Below are 17,712 nucleotides of genomic sequence, written 5' to 3'. Positions count from 1 at the left end.
GCTAACAGTAGGTAAGGAGTTTTTTTCCTTATTCCCCACTGTTGTGTGATTTTGGAGTTGGCATATAACTATTTTTAAATGTGCTTATTTATTTCATGTGTGTGTGTAAATGTATGTGTGTCGATGTAGTGGATTCCATAAACTGAAAGGCTGAATTAGTGATATTCGGTGTTTCAGTATAAACGCATATATATATATATATATATATATATATATATATATATATATCTATGTGGGTCCCCTTCACATGGTCAACATTTCATAAAGTGAAAGACCATATGGTCAAGACCATATGATCGATTTTTGAAATGTCAACCATGCAGAATGGGCATCTCCGTACAGTGCGGAATAGAAAGATTTCCATCTTCCACACTGTAGTGCGATCTCGGAGTTGGTATATTTATGTTCCAGAGGGGTGTTGGGGCTGGAGCCCCCCATGGGGGGTGCAGGGGGGCTTGCTCCCCTGCTAGCAATGTGAAGGTAAGTAATTGTTGTGTTTTTTTCTGTTTGTTTTTTTTTTTACATGATTGACATTTCAAAAGTCAATCGTATGGTCTCGGCCATATGGTCTTCGACTTTATGAAATGTCAACCATGTAAAGTAGACCCATATATATATATATATATATATATATATATATATATATATATATATATATATATGCATACACACACACACACACACACACACACACACACACACACACACACACACACACACACAGCAGACTGCCACTAGATAACTGATTCGGAAGGTCATCTATAGCCCAGCCTCTGCCATTCCCACTGCTTACTACCCCTTTCCATGAAGGTTTTGTGGGGCAAGACTTGAATTTATTTGTAGTTACCTATCCAGTCATGCAGGTTGTGAGTTGGGTAAGGGAACTACTTTGTTTATTATGAAGGGAATGTATGTTCCAGAGAGCAGGAATTCTTTGAGTGAGGTACTTATCACACTAGCAGGTTCGAGTTCTACCAGCCACCTTCAATCTTCAATACTGGCACTCAAGGCATTGCTGGTTTTGTGAATATGAAGGAGATCATCTATGATAGGGTCATTTGAGATCAGAAAGAGGTCATCCTTAAGGAGACTGTTGCGAGAAATAGAAATTTAAGGTATTCTGTACAGATGATGGAACACACCACACATGCCCTTAATTTGTCTCAGTCTGGAAGGTGGTGCAGAGGTTAAGTTTGTGAGCTGTAGTTTCTGTGATGCAGGGTTTGAGTCCCTCAGCTATCACTTCCTTCATGTGTGACTATGAGCAAGTCACTTAACCAGACAGGGTCTATATTAGAACATTGAAGTTTCAAAACTTCGATTGTTCTAATATCAACCCCATTTTCAGTGAAAGCTGAAAATATCAAAGCAACAGAAAAATTAATTTTTCCTAGGGAAAGAATCTGGTTGTCCGTTTCTGTTGCTTCGGTATTTTCAGTGCTGTGGTGGAAAGTTACAGGTCAGGTTCAGGTAAGTTTGCGATTGAGTGCGGGTTAGGTTAGTTAGAGTTAGGGTGCAGGTTAGGTATGTGTGCGATTGTGTGGACGTGAGGATTAGGGCGGGTTAGATGAGTGCGGGTTAGGTATGTGTGTGATTGTGTGGACGTGAGGGTTAGGGCGGGGTAGGTGAGTTAGGGTTAGGGTTAGGGTTAAGGCGCAGGTGAGAGGTGAGTGTGCGATAGTGACAGACCTTAGGGTTAGGGTTTGGGTTAAGGTAAGTGGATAGGTAGTGGTGTGTGTGTATAGTTTAGTGTAGGGTTAGGTGTAAGATTTTAGGTGTATGTGGATTGCTGTTTGTTTGGTGTGCTTGTGTTGTGTGCATTCGTTTTGGAACAGCAAATTTTTTCCCTGGGAAAAAATTTGCTGTTCTGTATGTTCGATGTTTTCAGATTTCGCTGAATAGGGGTCGATATTAGAACATTTGAAGTTTTGAAACATCGATGTTGTAATATAGTCCCAATCAGACATTGCTCCTGGGTAACCACTGAAAAGGGACTGTATGCCCTATGGGCCTACCTCAGTAACAAATGCGCATTATTATTTTCTTTGTGAGAAAACAGTTTTTCAAAGATGGATCATATGTTATAAATTTCTATAACTGTAATCCATCTATCCTCTTATCTGTACTGCATACCTCTCCACTGTCCAGATTTTAGCAGAATGTCCAGATTTTTATGTCAGATTTCTCATCTGTTGCTCATGAAAGTTATGGTTTTCTGGCAAATTTCTGGCAAGTCACCAAAGACTGAAATCGCTAAATAACAATAGACATTTTTGTTTCAAACTTCATATCCTACAGAAAATGTACACTAACACAAATCCTGTTATTATAGGAACTTTCTAAATTTATTAGAACAGTATTTAACGTTTGTTCCTGTTTTAGGACCTTTGCCCCACCCCCCTCTGCCATTATTTTAAGCCGTGTCCAGATGTCTTGCACTAAGAGGTTGAGAGGTATGCTGTATTGTCCTTTTGGTCTTCATGCATAAAGTAAGCTTCTGGGCCTTCAGAAGAAGATACAATAAGTTAGCAGGACCTAGAGATTCTCACCAAACAATCTGCTGTCTAGCAGTACTGCCCTACACATTCTATTGCACCAACTTATTAACTTAACATTATCAGTGCTACTAAGTAAATATGAAATGTGACTGTGGAATATAGTGATGTGTAGGATATATTTCATTTCTGTTTTTTTTTAATAGTAATTGCTGTATGTGCATCTGTTACTTAATATTTGATGTATTGTATTGTACGACATCTTGTAAGATTTGTTAATTGTGTAGCTTTTCTGCTTGGGCCTCCACTGAAACGTGGCCTGCCTTGGCCAAGTTGAACTTGTCTGGTAAACAAATATTAATAAATAATTATACAACGACCCCCCATTAATATTCAAAATGTGCATGCTGATTGGTCAGCGTGCACGTTGTAAATCAGAGTTATAGTAATGGAAAAAGGTCCGGTCGCCCGGACTTTTAACATTACTATAACTCTTTTTTTACAGCAATGTAGAACGCAAAATCTCCTTTGCTTCACACTGTCTCACTATGCTAAATTCGTTTAATATAACGAGACAGCTTTAAAAAAAGCAACGGAGATTCTCCATTGCTTTTTTTAAAGCCATCTCGCTATGTTAAACCCATTTAACATAGCAAAACAGTTTGTAAAAAGCAACGGAGATCTTGCTTTCTCCGTTGCTTTTGCCCACAGCTCTGATGTACTGTGTAGGCGTACGCATGCGCAGTATATCAGAACTGCCACAGAATACCAGACATCTGCGCAAGGGCAGCAAGGAGGCATTATACAATGCCAATATTTAAGAAAAGTAATTATTTTTTTTCTTAAATGATGTCATTGTATAATAGCAATAACCCACGCCTGGGTGTAGGTAATGTTGGATTTACTTACGGTTGGCTTTGTTTGGCCACTCAGGCTTCGCCCTCGTGACCAAACCACACCAACCGTGGGTAAATCCAGCATTACCCACACCCAGGCGTGGGTTATTGCTATAATAATCAATACATATGTTTAAACAGGTATATGCCAAAGGGAGTACTAGATTCAATTGTGGACCTAACATGGGAGGAACACAGATATGACAACATCTCTGGTCCAGGAAGAAATGCCTTTAGTAATCAGCTGACTTAATTAGAAGGATTTACTAACGATCATGGCTACATGGTGGGCAAAGAAGAGCTTGTTGTCAAAAAATGCGTCCAGGTGCCTGATAGCTGTCTATTTTGAGAGGCATGCCATTAATTTGGAAGGAACAATGGTATTCCTGCTTACTGAATGATATAATGCCCCAATTTTTGGGCATTTAGCTCGAGACCATAATCATGGAACTACCAAATTGTGCATGTTAGTTTTTCTTGTAAAATCTGGCAATCCCTAGTGGGTTGATGATGACTCCAAGTTTACAGTCATCAGCAAATATAGTAATACAAGGGTTTATAATTAGCTTGGTAAGTTTACCTATGATGCCTGAATGAGGAATGGTGTCAGAAGCTTTGGATAGATCATAATAAGCTGTGTGTACTAACTTACCCTCATCCAAGGTCCAAGTGTCTTTTACAAAGAAGTTAATCAGGTTAAGAACACAAGATCCACCTTTCAAACACCCAAACTGATTCAGGTCAAGGGACTTTAGTTTGCTAATACCCACATTCATGAGGTCCATAATCATGTGGTCCACTGTCTTGCTTGTACTCTTGTGTGATTTGTGGGTCTCTATTTAACAAGATCAGTGGTGGGGTCTTCTTTTTGTAAGGAAAAAGGACTCCAATTCTCCAAGCAGGCACAGAGATTCATATGAAGCCCAGGTTGAACAGATTGCGGAAATGGTCAGTAGGTAGCAACCTGGAACACTGTTAGGGTGCACTGACTTTATATATATATATATATATATATATATATATATATATATATATATATATATATATATATATATATATATATATTTATAGGTATAGATATAAGTATACATACTTGTATACACATGCACACATATACGTGTATATACTATCTACGTATATAGATATATGTATACTATATGCATGTGTATATATGTGGGTCTACTTCGCATAATGGAATTTACACTTACCTGAAACTGAAATGGATGACATGACTTCGCCAATAACTTACGTTCATGAAGACTCGGATCACGACAATTGTATTCCCAGAAAGGACCAACTTGGTCACCACAAAAAAAAAAAAACAAATCAAATCAAACCCACCCATGTGTGCGGCTTCATCACCCACCCCTCCCCAACTAAATATACCAACTCTGAGATCGCACTACTGTGGGGAAAAGGGCAAAGTTCACCATGGTGGCCAAGTGCTTCCTTTCCCAGAGTTAAAATTTCAGTGATCCAAGTGTTCATGAAAGTAAGTTTTCAGCAAAGTCATCTTGTCCTGTTAAGTTTCAGGTAAGTGAAAATTTGATCATGTAAAGATGATCAGTATATATATATATATATATATATATATATATATATATATTTTTTTTTTTTTTGATAATAAGCTAAACTTATGATTTTTTTTCCAAAATGTTTTTATTCATTTTATAACACAATAACTTAACAGTATAGTGATAAGAAAAAACAAACAAGCAATATACGTAGGAGAATACTTAATATTTCTGTAACAGATTAGACAATTTTGTCCAAACAAATTATACATTTTGTTGTTAGTCCTTCCTTTTATAGTAGCAATCTCATTCTTACAAATGTATTTCACAACATGAATAAACTCAAACTTTAAAGACAGGAGTAGAGTGGGATTTCCAATTTTTAGTAACAATTTTCCTTGCTATAGAGAGGCTAGACCATAATAAAAATGTTTGGATTTTAGGAATGACTTCAGGGATAGGCACATTGAAAAGGACAAGGGAGTCAGAAATTATACAGTTGTCATTCCATAGAGCTTTGAAAAGATATTTAAAGTCTAACCTAAATGGGGAAATTATTTTGCAATTAACAACCATTCCCCAGATTTAATAAACTCTGTGAAGGAATAGTTCAAGCCCTGCATGGAGTGTACCGTGGCCATTTCTGCAGCTCCCCCTCGGCAGCGCCTTGTATATTAATGAAGGTGTGCTACTGAGTGAGAGCCATGTACATGGTTACTGAATCAGTGTAGGGGGAGTGTTACACTGTCAAAGTGCTGGATGGCACTAAAATATTAAATAAATGTGTTACTCAGCCAGTTGTACAATTTATATGTAGGGGGTGTTTTACAGTTCTGTAACACACCCACTGTACTGTAAGAGTGCCGTATAGCAGTGAAATTAAATGTGAAAATGTCATTGTCCCTTTTTTTTAATTTAAATGTGTGTGTGTGTGTGTGTGTGTGTGGTGCTTAGCAATGAACATGTGCCAGACAGCCAAAGCTAGAAATCGAATGGTTTTAATTTTAATAGAAAAGGCCATGCTTAAGCATAGCTGAGCGGGTTTGTGTAGTGCAGTGTGGTGCTCAGCAGTGCTTAAACGTAACTGAGAGCTATACAGAACAGTGTAGCCCTGATCATCATATCCTCAGTAGCTGAATGGTTAGAATGATGGCCTCGTGTGCAGTAGATGCACGGTTCGAATACAGGCCATTCAGCTTTTTACATGCGATAGGGAAATGTCATAAATATGTTTTTTTTATGTATACATTGAAATTTCTTAACCAGGTTAGTCCAGCTTGACCAGAAGCCAATTTTCAGTGGAGACCCGATGATAAAAACCACAGTTACACACAAGTGTCCAATACATTAAAGTTACACTACCAGATGACGTAGTGAAATGCATATGTTTAGGGGATATAAAGTAAAATAGATACACATAATAATAAGTTATCATTAATGAACAAATACTTTCAATAATTGTTTTTTTATTTTTTAAAAAACTCTGGTTTGCCCATAGCTAAGCTCTGCAAAGCCGAGCCAAGCAATTCTCAAACAGGACCTGTTTTAGCAGTACTTAGCAACACGCAGCTCCACTTAGCTGGTATGGACACTGCTAAGGAGTCCCAGTTTAAGCAGTCCTCAGAGCAGCTAAGAGGGTTTGTACACCGCTAAGCATTGCCAGTGTAAGCACTGCTCAACTAAGCTTAGTGGGTTTGCACGGTGCTAAGCAGAGCTTAGCATTTTTAAAAAATGGTCCAATGGTGGCAAAGGGTGGGAAAGCAGACTTATTTAAACTGAACAGGCAGGAATACAGCCAGAACCTGTTGGAGTTTAATCACTGCAGAAGCTATGACTGGAGTCGGATAGGGAGTGAGCTTCTGGATACAGCACTGGGGCATTTTGGAGTCCAGGGTTACAGCTGGGCTTCTTTTCAAAGACCATGGTGACAGACTGCTGCATGGCCAGTACCAGGGCTCTGAATACAATTCCGAGACCTGGGACTATCTGGCACATGACCTCACCCCTGCAACTGGAATCCCCCACACTGGTGAGCAGGTGCGTCGTCATTATGACAACCTGAAGTGAAGGAAGAGGGAGGTCTTGGCCCAATGGATTCAAGATGCTTGAGACCGCAATGCCCCAGAAGTATGTAAGTATAGGAACCAGTGACTTACTAAATTCTAGTATGAATATCTGATAGACAGGTACGCATAATGGTGTGTTTCCCCCCACAGCTGCAGAGGAGAGGGCTCACAACTTGGAGCCTCATGCAGGGCGCCTGGCCATGATGTGCCGAGGGTGGTGAGTACAGATTTATCTTGCAATATATATAGTAATCTAATTAAGAAAGAGTACAGTAGTAACTGCCAGTAGGTATGGTCTGTTGTGAGTGTACTGCAATGAATGTGTAACTAGATCTGGACTGATATAAGTGAGTATTGCCAGGTACAGTTCAATATAGATGAAGACATGAAACATGCTAGTGTTACATAAAGAAAGTTAATACAGCATTAATAATGTTTGGGAATACATGTGTATACCGTATTAATAATAAATGTTCTGGTAATAAAGTATACCGTTGAAAATGTGAATGGACTAAATTAACTGCTTCCCTAATCTACAGGAAATACAGTACAACTGCAGTCAGAATTGTGAAGAAATAAAGGTAGTACTGCATAGATTGTGTGATAACAGATGTGTTCCAATCCCTGCATTATGTAAAGTTTAAAATAATAAAGATTGTCAGCTGTATACCAATCACTGTATCTTCTCACTGCCAATAAATCTGTCTTCTGCCAATTGTTGTGTGTATTCTGGGCTGTTATTCAAGAAATCAAATATCACAGGTTTTTCTACATGGGTATAATACCATGAGGTGAACGAAGGTTGACCTATAAATAACTGTCATGCTAAAGTGTAGATGTGGAGCTGTACTACAAGATATAATGCAATATGATTTTGTTCTGCACTAAGATCTGAACCTACAGTAGTACTGTCTAAGGTATTATAGTGTGTTTCTCCCAGGATTGTCTTGTGTTAACCTTTGCATTTCAGCTATATGCATCTCTGAATGTAGGTACGCTGATGCAGGCAAGTATGAAACTGTAATAGCTGCAGACTGCAAATTAACCATCTGCAAATGTATGTGGATCAGGTAGGCAACCCAGCTCCCCAATATGGTCTGTACAGATCACACATATTCCCATCCAGGAAAGGTTAACACTTGCATGTGAAGATATGTGAAGGCTGCCAGTCTAGCTAGATAGAATTTTATAGATAATTCTATGTCTTTGTAAATATTAATAAAAGCCATAGGCTTGTTCTCTTAAATGTGAAAAGACTGTATTGGATGTTGAACTGCAAAAATGTAACAACAGTGCACTCTGCTGTAAGAAAGCTGATAAGTCAAGCATTTTATGACTGCTTTGATCTCAGATCTCAGAGCCGTAGTGTCTGAACCAGCAGAGCCTTTCTATTGTTTTGAGTCCAGAGTTAGTTGCTAGATTTTACATATATAATGTCTTTAATTGCTTTGGTTTCCTGACCAGGTGCAAGCTTACTAAGAAATGTAAATATAGAGCTTCTGTTAGCCTGGGAAACCAGAGAATTGTTAAGAATGGTGTAATCTAAAATGAGTCAGCAGGACGTATTATCAATTTAAAGGACTTTCTCATAGACAGAGAGGGAGGGCATTTTTGGATTTTGTCTAAAGCTGACAACTACTCACCAGTACTCTGCTTTTCTCTATATGTAAGTTTATTTAGAACTGTGACTACTCTTAGATAAAGATAGAAAATAGTAAGTTTAGTCTAGCTGTTTTTCTGTCTTGATGTCAGAACTATTCTATTGTATTTTAAGCATTTTCCTGTGATCTCTCAACTTTTGACTAGCACTGTGTAGTAAGAAATACTGTCTTGTGTTTTTTATTATTTATTATTAAATATTTTAAACCTTTCAACTGTGGCTGTTTTGTGTAGAGATAATTTAAGCTCTAGAATACATTGAATGTATATAGTGATACTGTACAAAGCCACAACAATAGTCTTGCTGCTCAGTCACACTTACTATTTGGATAATAATATTGCACAGTAATAATTGGACACCCTTTAGTAAGGGCCTTTTTAGTAGCTGATTAGTGGTTGGTGGCAGCTGGTACTACCTTATAGAATGGCAAGAAGGGGCATAGCTGGAGAACCTGTGCCAGCCTTCCCCAGGAGTGTCTGTGTGTTTGTATATAACTCATATCTTAAAGTGTGTGTGTGTGTGTGTGTGTGTGTGTGTGTGTGTGTGTGTGTGTGTGTGCGCGTATGCATGTCACCTACTTGGGCAGGGACACAAAGTACTGGTTGGGTAGAGAGGGTGATGGAGGTTTTAGCTTGACCACTAGGCTGAGACCTGTACCCTATAGGTGTGCCAATGGGGAGTCTTACTGGGGATCTGGAGATAAAAGGAGAAACCACCCCAGACTGGCTGTGATCTCTGTGTGCTCTTAAGGGAAATTGTACTTTATTGTGTGTGTATTTGTTATCCTTCCCAATGTGGATGCCCCTCACTGGTGTTAGTGGTGAGGATTGAGGCTCCCTGATTACTGGGCCAGTGTGCATGCATCACATATTAATTGTTTGGCAGTGGTGGGATTTCCACACCACATATTAATTGGTTGGTAATTGGCTTGTAGTGGTGTGGATAGTAAATTCCTGCAGCTTGTGTACAGTGATCACTGAAGGTATTTTTGTACTCTAAATCAGCCATGCAGTGAATATTCAGAGTTCAGATCACAGTTGTTTTACTTTTTTTGTTAGCTTAGTTAGTCAGGAAGAGCAGGCAAGCATGTCAGCAGAGGAGTATGGCAAGCTGTCAAGGAGCCAGTTAGCTGAGATTTGTCAGACTAAGGGATTGGTGCATGGAAACCTGACTAAGGCAGACATGATTGCAGCTTTGGTCCCAGCTGCATCAGAAAACAGCAGTCAGGAGGACGATCAGACTGGCAGTGTAGCTGTGCAATACTCAGAGAACGGACAGCTCAACCTTTCTGCAGAGGACTTAAAAATCCATCTGGAGCTAAAGAGACTTGAGTTGGAGGCCAGGCATTTGGAAACAGAAGCAGCAGTGAGACTGCGACATCTACAGGCTGAGGAGAAGGAGAAACTCCTACACCTGGAAGCTGAGGAAAAGGAGAGGCAGAGGCAGCATGAAAAGGAGATGCTGACTCTTCGCCAGAGTCATGGAGGTAATGGGGAAGGGAGTAACTGGACCCCAGAAGCACAAAAGGTCAATAAATTTCTTCCTCAGTTTACAGAGGGGGATAGTTTTGATAGTTTCATTCATATGTTTGAGAGGGTATGTAAATAGTATGATATTGACCAAAGGCTCTGGATATAGTTCCTGTCCCCCTTACTCCATGGTAAAGCTGTAACTATTTTGTCCAAAATGTCTGACATTGACTGTTTTAACTATAATGCTGTAAAAATTGTTTGTTAGAATTTTTTAAGCTAACACCTGAAACTTATAGGGAAAAGTTTTGTGAGCATAGACGCAAGGCAGGTGAAAGAATGTGTGACTATGTTGCTGAACTGAGCCCTTATTTTCACAGGTGGGTGAGTGGATGTCAGGTCACCATGTTTGAAGGGCTGGCAGAGGGAACAAGCTCTTAGCACTTTGCATGAGGAAATGAGGATCTGGTTAGCTGATAGACAATGCACTACTTCAGGTGATTTGGGGAAGAAGGGAGACCTATACCTAGCAAGCAGGGCATCCCTGCACAGGAAAGGGGCCCACAGTACTGCTCATGGGTCTAAAGCAACCCATGATGGGCAGCCCAGACTGCCCTAACAGAATATACCTGTAGCAGAGGAACTCACTAGTCCAGGTACACATCCAGGACCTAGGGCTAAATGTTTTGAATGCAACCAGTGGGGCCATGTGGCATATAGATGTCCATGGAGGCAAGGTGAAGAACAAAAGGTGAGACAGCCAGTAAGTGGGAAGGGCAAAATGCCAATGGTAGGTTGCCTTGAGACAACAAGGGTACCAAACTACCACAAGAAGTTATATCCTATCATAGTGAATGGCAAAGAGGCCATTACTATGAGAGAGACACAGCCTCTGACATAACCATTATGAAGCCTGCAATGGTTACAGACGAGCACTACTTGCCTGGACAGTCTACTCCAGTCAGGAGTCAGTTAGGAAGGACCCCATTCCAAATACCTTTGACTAGGGTTCACCTTGACTGGTAGGCTGGAAAAGGAAGCCAGCAAGTAGGTGTGTTTGAGGATATCCTTGCAGATGTCCTGATAGGAAATTATTTTGATAAGGCAGTACCATGTGCTTGTGCAGTTACATGCAGTCAGGCTTGGAGACAAGCATATGGATCTGGTAACCTGGGAGAGACCCACACAGACCGCATGCTTGGAACCAGGATTGGTGAGATGGTTACGTCAGGGAGGGAGTTACTTTGTAACAGTGAGACTGAAGGTGAGCCACAGCTGCTTGTGGGTGCTGATGTTCCCTTGGACAGAGTGATTGCAAAGGTAGAGGTGAGTAGTAATGCCCAGGCTGACAGTGAGGCACCACTGTCAGAGGATGCCAGACTTCCTGTAGAAGGGGTGCTGGGAAGGGTTACAAAGAGACAGTTGAGACAAGCTCAGCTCTCAAACCCTACATTGCAAGGTCTGAGGCAGGTAGCTAGTGAGGGACCTGATTCTCAAGGGAAGGGGGAATCTGTATACTGGGACAAAGGGTTACTGTATACAGAGTGTACCCCTGAGGGAGGGCTAGAAGATGAGAGGATACAGCAATTGGTAGTGCCTAGAGCCTACCATCTGGCGCTTCTAGCCATAGCCCATGATATTCCCTTTGCAGGTCATATGGGCATAAAATGTACAAAGAGATGTATTATGCAGAAATTCTATTGACCTGGAATTTCCAGACATGTAACAGGGTACTGCAGGACCTGTGAGCAGTGCAAAAGGTAGGCAAGGCAGGAGACAAGGTGAGAACTCCTTTGATGCCTTTGCCTGTGACTGAGGAGCCATTTCAGAGGGTAGCTATGGATATTGTGGGGCCTCTGAGCACCCCAAGTTCCACAGGGAAAAAGTATATCCTAGTGGTAGTAGATTATGCTACAAGATACCCTGAGGCAGTGGCTTTGTCCTCCATTGAGGCAGAAAAGGTGGCAAATGCTTTGTTAGAGATTTTCAGCAGGGTAGGTTTCCCAAAATAAATACTGACCGACAGAGGTGCCAATTTCATGTCAGACCTGCTGGCTTGTCTGTGGAAGCACTGTGAGGTGAAGCACCTGAAGACCACCCCCTACCATCCCCAGACTAATGGTCTTTTTGAGAGGTTAAACTCTACAATCAAGTCCATGCTACAGGCATTTACAAGCTAGTTTAAGAGGGAGTGGGACAAATATTTGCCCCATCTGTTTGCTTACAGAGAGATTCCTCAGGAATCTACAGGTTTTTCACCCTTTGAATTGCTGTATGGGCATAGGGTGAGGAGACCGCTAGATTTGATTTGTGATGAGTGGGAAGGTGAGTGTGAACCTCCCAATGAGTCTGTTGTGGCATATGTCCTAAACCTCAGGATAAGGCTCAGGGAACTCATGGGTTTGGCCCAGGAGAACCTGGCAGAAGCAGAACAACAGAAAAAGGTCTGGTATGACCAGAATGCTTGAGCTAGAGAGTATGCTCCAGGGCAGCAGGTAATGGTTCTCATTCCTGTCAGACATAACAAACTGCAAGCAGCCTGGGAGGGACCCTACCAGGTGGTAAGAAAGGTAAGTGATGCTAACTACATGGTAGAACTGCTAGGCAGGAGGCAGGGCACAAATTGTACCATGTTAACATGATGAAACCTTACCATGATAGGGAGGCCCTTGTGCTGAGTGTTTGCAGTGGATTGCAGGAGTCTGAGGGAGATCTGGTGACTGATTTCCTCATTGAGGCTCAGATTGGCACCTCAGTGGAAGGGGTGTCAATGTCCCACCAGGGTTTCTATATTAAAACAACGAAAATCCATTACATCGAATACCAAAACAGCGACACGTATTACTCGAACCGCGAATATACCGAATGCACTAAACTGCGAAATTTAAAATATCGAACGTTCATAGTCGGCCAACCCCACCACCCGCTACATACTACCTACCCAAACAAAATAAATAAACCACATGCATACACTAACCAAACCCTACTCCTAACCCTAAAGTACGGCACCAAAACTCAACTTCTAACCCTACACTAAACCCCACATACACAACTATCTATGCACTACCCTTAGCCCCTCCCTAACCCTAAGGTCCGTAACTAACGCACACTTCCCCTACGGAGATATACCCAAACAAAATAAATAATATACATAAATACATTTAACAAAACCCTACTTCTAACACTACACTAAATCTTACACACATTACCTATCTATACACTTACCTTAACCCATACCCTAACCCTAACATCCGTAACTATCGCACACTTACCTTATGGAGCTATACTGCAGACGGGCCAACCAAAACACTTCGACATTTCCAATTTCTCAGTTTTGCATGTTCAACGATTATGTATTTCGCGCAATACGTGTCAATGATTTCGTATTCACATAAACGGAGTTTCGATAATCTAATAGGAACCCCCCACCAGTTATCTCCTACCCAGGTTCGAGAAATCTGAGCAGTGTTACAGGAGTTTGGGGACATGTTCACTGGGAAACCTGGGTGCACCCACCTGGTGCAACACCAGGTGGATACATGACCCCAAGACCTCTTAGGCAGGCCCTTTATAGGGTGCCTGAGAGAGTCAGACTCTGGAGAAGATACAGGACATGTTGGAACTAGGGGTAATTCAAGAGTCCAACAGTCCCTGGGCCTCCCCAGTGGTGCTGGTGCCAAAGATGGATGGCAGTATGAGGTTTTGTGTGGACTACAAGACATTAGTCACACAGAGTCAGATGCTTACTCCATAACTAGGACAGATGAAGCCCTAGAGCAGCTGGGTGGGGCTAAGTATCTTACAACCATTGATCTTACCAAGGGTTACAGGCAGGTGCCCTTGACTCCCAGTGCTAGAGAGAGAAGTCAGCCTTTGTGACTCCTTTTGGCTTGTATGAGTTCACAAAGATGCCCTTTGGGATGAAAAATGCCCCAGCAACTTTCCACAGGCTGGTAGATCATATCCTAGCAGGAGGGTTTGCTCTTGCTTACCTAGATGATATTGCTATCTACAGCCATTCATGGCAAGAGCACCTTCAACATGTCAGGGAGGTGGTGGGCAGACTACAGAAGGCATGGTTGACCGTTAAGCCCAGCAAATGTCAGGTTAGTATGGCAGAGGTCTCCTAGCTGGGACATAGAGTGGGGAGTGGTAAGTTCAGGCCAGAACCTGCCAAAGTGGAAGCCATTTGGGCATGGCCTTCACCTGTTACCAAAAAGCAGGTGAGGTCATCCTTAGGGATAGCAGGGTACTACAGAAAGTTCTTCCCCAGTTATAGTACCATATCTGCTCCCCTCACAGGCCTGACAAGGAAGAACAGGCCAGATAAGGTAGTGTGAACCACAACATGTGAGTAGCATTCAAGAAGCTTAAATAAGCTTTGGGAGGACCCCTTGTGTTAGCCAGTCCAGATTACAGCAAAGAATTTGTTGTGCAGGTGGATGCTTTGAACCATGGGGTGGGGGCTGTACTTAGCCAGATTTCTTCAGAGGGAGAAGAGCACCCAGTTGTTTATCTCAGTCTTAGGCTCCAACCCAGGGAGGAATGCTAAGCAGTTGTAGAAAAGGAATGTCTAGCCATAGTGTGGGCACTGCAGAAACTTGAGCCTTATCTGTATGAAGACAATTCACTGTAGTGACAGATCACAATCCCCTAACATGGTTAAACAGAGCCAGCCAGCAAAATGCCAAGCTATGGAAAGGATCATCATGGACCTCATAAATAAAGATATTGGGGACCTACAGACACTGGATCCTACCCAGTTCAGCTTTGTTAAGGGCAGATCCTGCCTCTTAAACTTGGTCGATTTCTTTGAAACAGTCACCAAGGCCATTGACGAGAGGAAGGTGGTCCACACAGCCTACCTGGACCTCACAAAGCCTTTGATGCAATACTCCACTCGGGCATTATAGATAAGCTCACCAGCTTAAATATAAACCCCTATGTCACTAGATGGGTTGCAAACTGGCTCAAGGACAGAACCCACATGGTTAGAATTTCTGGAGCCATGTCAGACTCCAAACCAGTTACAAGTGGTGTCCCACAAGGCTCAGTCCTGGGACCTCTCTTGTTCGGTATATATTTCTCGGAGGTACAGGCCCACACAGAAGGACTGTGGCTGACCAAGTTCGCAGATGACTGCAAACTAGGTGCCATAATTGACTTTCCAGCTGACACAAGCATCCTACAAAAGGGCCTCATAGAAACAGACAACTGGTGCCAGAGCCATGGCCTCAAGCTAAACGCCAAAAAGTGTATAGTCATCCCTTTGGCAAAAACAAAGTGCCCACAAATTACCACATAGGTGGTAATCCATTAAGTACGGAAGAAGTAATCAGGGACCTGGGGACCCAAGTTGATAGCAATCTCTCATTTGAAAACCACGTGGCCAAAGTGGTTAGAAAAACATTTTATATAGCCCACCTAATCATGAAGGGATTTATATCTAGATCAGGGGAGGTCATCGTGCCTCTTTACTCATCCCTCATCAGGCCCATAATTGAGTACAATGCCCCTTTTGGGATGTACCTTACCAGACACCTGCAGCAACTGGAAAGACCCCAAAAGTACCTCACCAAGAGGATCAAAGGGCTCAAACAGATGCCATATGCTGCCCGGTTAAAGAAACTCCAGCTCTACTCAGTGGCATACCGCCTGCTCAGAGGCAATCTGTGGCTGATGTATAAAGCCATGTCCAACCCGGAATTAATGGACATGCTGCACCTCAGAAAATCCAAATCCCATCGAGCACTGGCCGAGAGACTTGAACCTCAGCACTGAAATAAATAGGACATGCTGGAGGGAAAGATTCATAACCCAGAGGCTCCCTTCACTCTGGAATAAAATCCCAGTCCAGGTTAGGCAGAGTCCCTCATTGACTCTCTTCAAGAGGAATCTTGATGAGTGGATGGGAGATCGTAGGTTTACCCCGGGTATCACTTCTGTGTCACTGTTAGACAGAGGCACAGTATACTAACCTCGAAAAAGGGCATAGCAAAATTCATTTAAAATAGGTGGTGAAAGCTAAACACACTCTGGCTAGGCTTATAAATGCCCTAGGGCAGATAGCCTAGTATGAACCTATGAACCTATGAGCCAAGTTGCTAAGATGGAGCTAGGATTGTAAGCATATATGTCAGTGCAGCACCGCAGTGAGAGTAGCAATACCAACGTAGATGGGCTCTCAAGACAGGGAATGGGGTAAGGTATACTCAGATAGACCTAACCCTCTCATGCAGTGTTTCTCAGGGGACACTTGAAAAACTAGCTTGAGTTCTCGGGGGGGGGGATATGAAGATATGTGAAGGCTCCCAGCCTAGCTGGATACAATTTTGTAAATAATTCTGTGTCTTTGTAAATATTAATAAAAGACATAGGTTTGTTCTCTTAAATATGAAAAGACTGTATTGGATGTTGAACTGCAAAAATGTAACAACAGTGCACTCTGCTGTATGAAAGCTGATAAGTCAAGCATTTTATGACTGCTTTGATCTCAGTTTTACACTTTTGATCTGTTCAAAGGGTTTACCAGAACTGTAATCTTTGATAGCCCTGTTAAACTTTCGTAGTTTCCTTTCTTTTAGTTCTCTCTCAAAAGCCAATACAGTTCTGGTAAGATTTTCTCAGAATGAGACTAGAAAAATCAGTCAAAAAAGGAAAAGGAGGAAATCTATACTTAAAAAAGGGGTCAGTGATACCTCGGGGGAAGATTCCTCCTCTTATACAATTACAGAACTAGAATCTCAACAGACGTCAACAGCGTCTAAGAAAAGCTGTTCTTTTCAGGATGTTAGTCTCACTCATAATAGCGACTTAAGCAATGCCCCTTTAGAAGAAACCTTGCCCAACTTTCTAAAACCCAAGTAGAAAATCTAAATAATGTACACATTTCATCTGTGTCATTGTCTGATACTGAATTAGGATTGTTGAATAAGGGATTAAACTTTATACCTGGTTATGTGGTGTCAGAAGATACTTTTGTTCAGGATTTGAATGCTTTCTGTAGACTATTGAACCTCAAACTGTTTTTTGATAATAATGTAAACACTACTGCATCTTTAGCACCCACCTTCACATTCCATAAATCTACATTTGTACCCCCAATGAATAAGCATGTGGACATTTTTTATAAATGCGTGTTAAAAGATTTACATTTAGGTACTTATGGTGATAAAAAATGTTTTTCTAATAATTTGCCAAAAATCAGAACTTGTTGCTCTGAATAATTTGAGACAGAATAAGAACATTGTAATCACTAATGCTGATAAGGGGGGTACAGTAGTTATTACGGATTGGGGCATGTATGTAGCTGAGGCTGACAGACAATAGAAAGATGGCAGGTTTTATACTACATTGACCATCGACCCCACTTTGAGGTTTAAAGGTGAAACAGATGCTTTTTTAGAATTAGCAGTAAGTGAGGGCATCATTACAGATAAAGTTTCATTTCATCTAAAGGTTAAAGATCCACTACCACAACACTTATATCTTCTTCCAAAAATCCACAAACATGCAACACAGCCTCCTGGGAGACCCACTGTTGCGGGCAATGGGTCTCTCATGGAGCCTTTATCGGAATTTCTGACCAGGTATTTAAAACCATTATTAAAAA

At 41.5% G+C, this 17,712-nt stretch overlaps 1 protein-coding gene across 1 annotated transcript in view; it reads right to left on the bottom strand.

Moving 5' to 3' along the window:
* CCDC180 (coiled-coil domain containing 180) overlaps positions 1–17,712 on the bottom strand; it is a 2,826,277-nt gene that overhangs the window by 190,787 nt on the left and 2,617,778 nt on the right. The window lies entirely within an intron of this gene.

This window comes from Protopterus annectens, chromosome 16.part0 (assembly GCF_019279795.1).
Source record: "Protopterus annectens isolate FY-2018-M chromosome 16.part0, PAN1.0, whole genome shotgun sequence".
Taxonomy (NCBI): domain Eukaryota; kingdom Metazoa; phylum Chordata; order Ceratodontiformes; family Protopteridae; genus Protopterus; species Protopterus annectens.
Note: the sequence above shows the minus strand (reverse complement) of the source record. Positions and strands in the feature narration are given on the sequence as shown.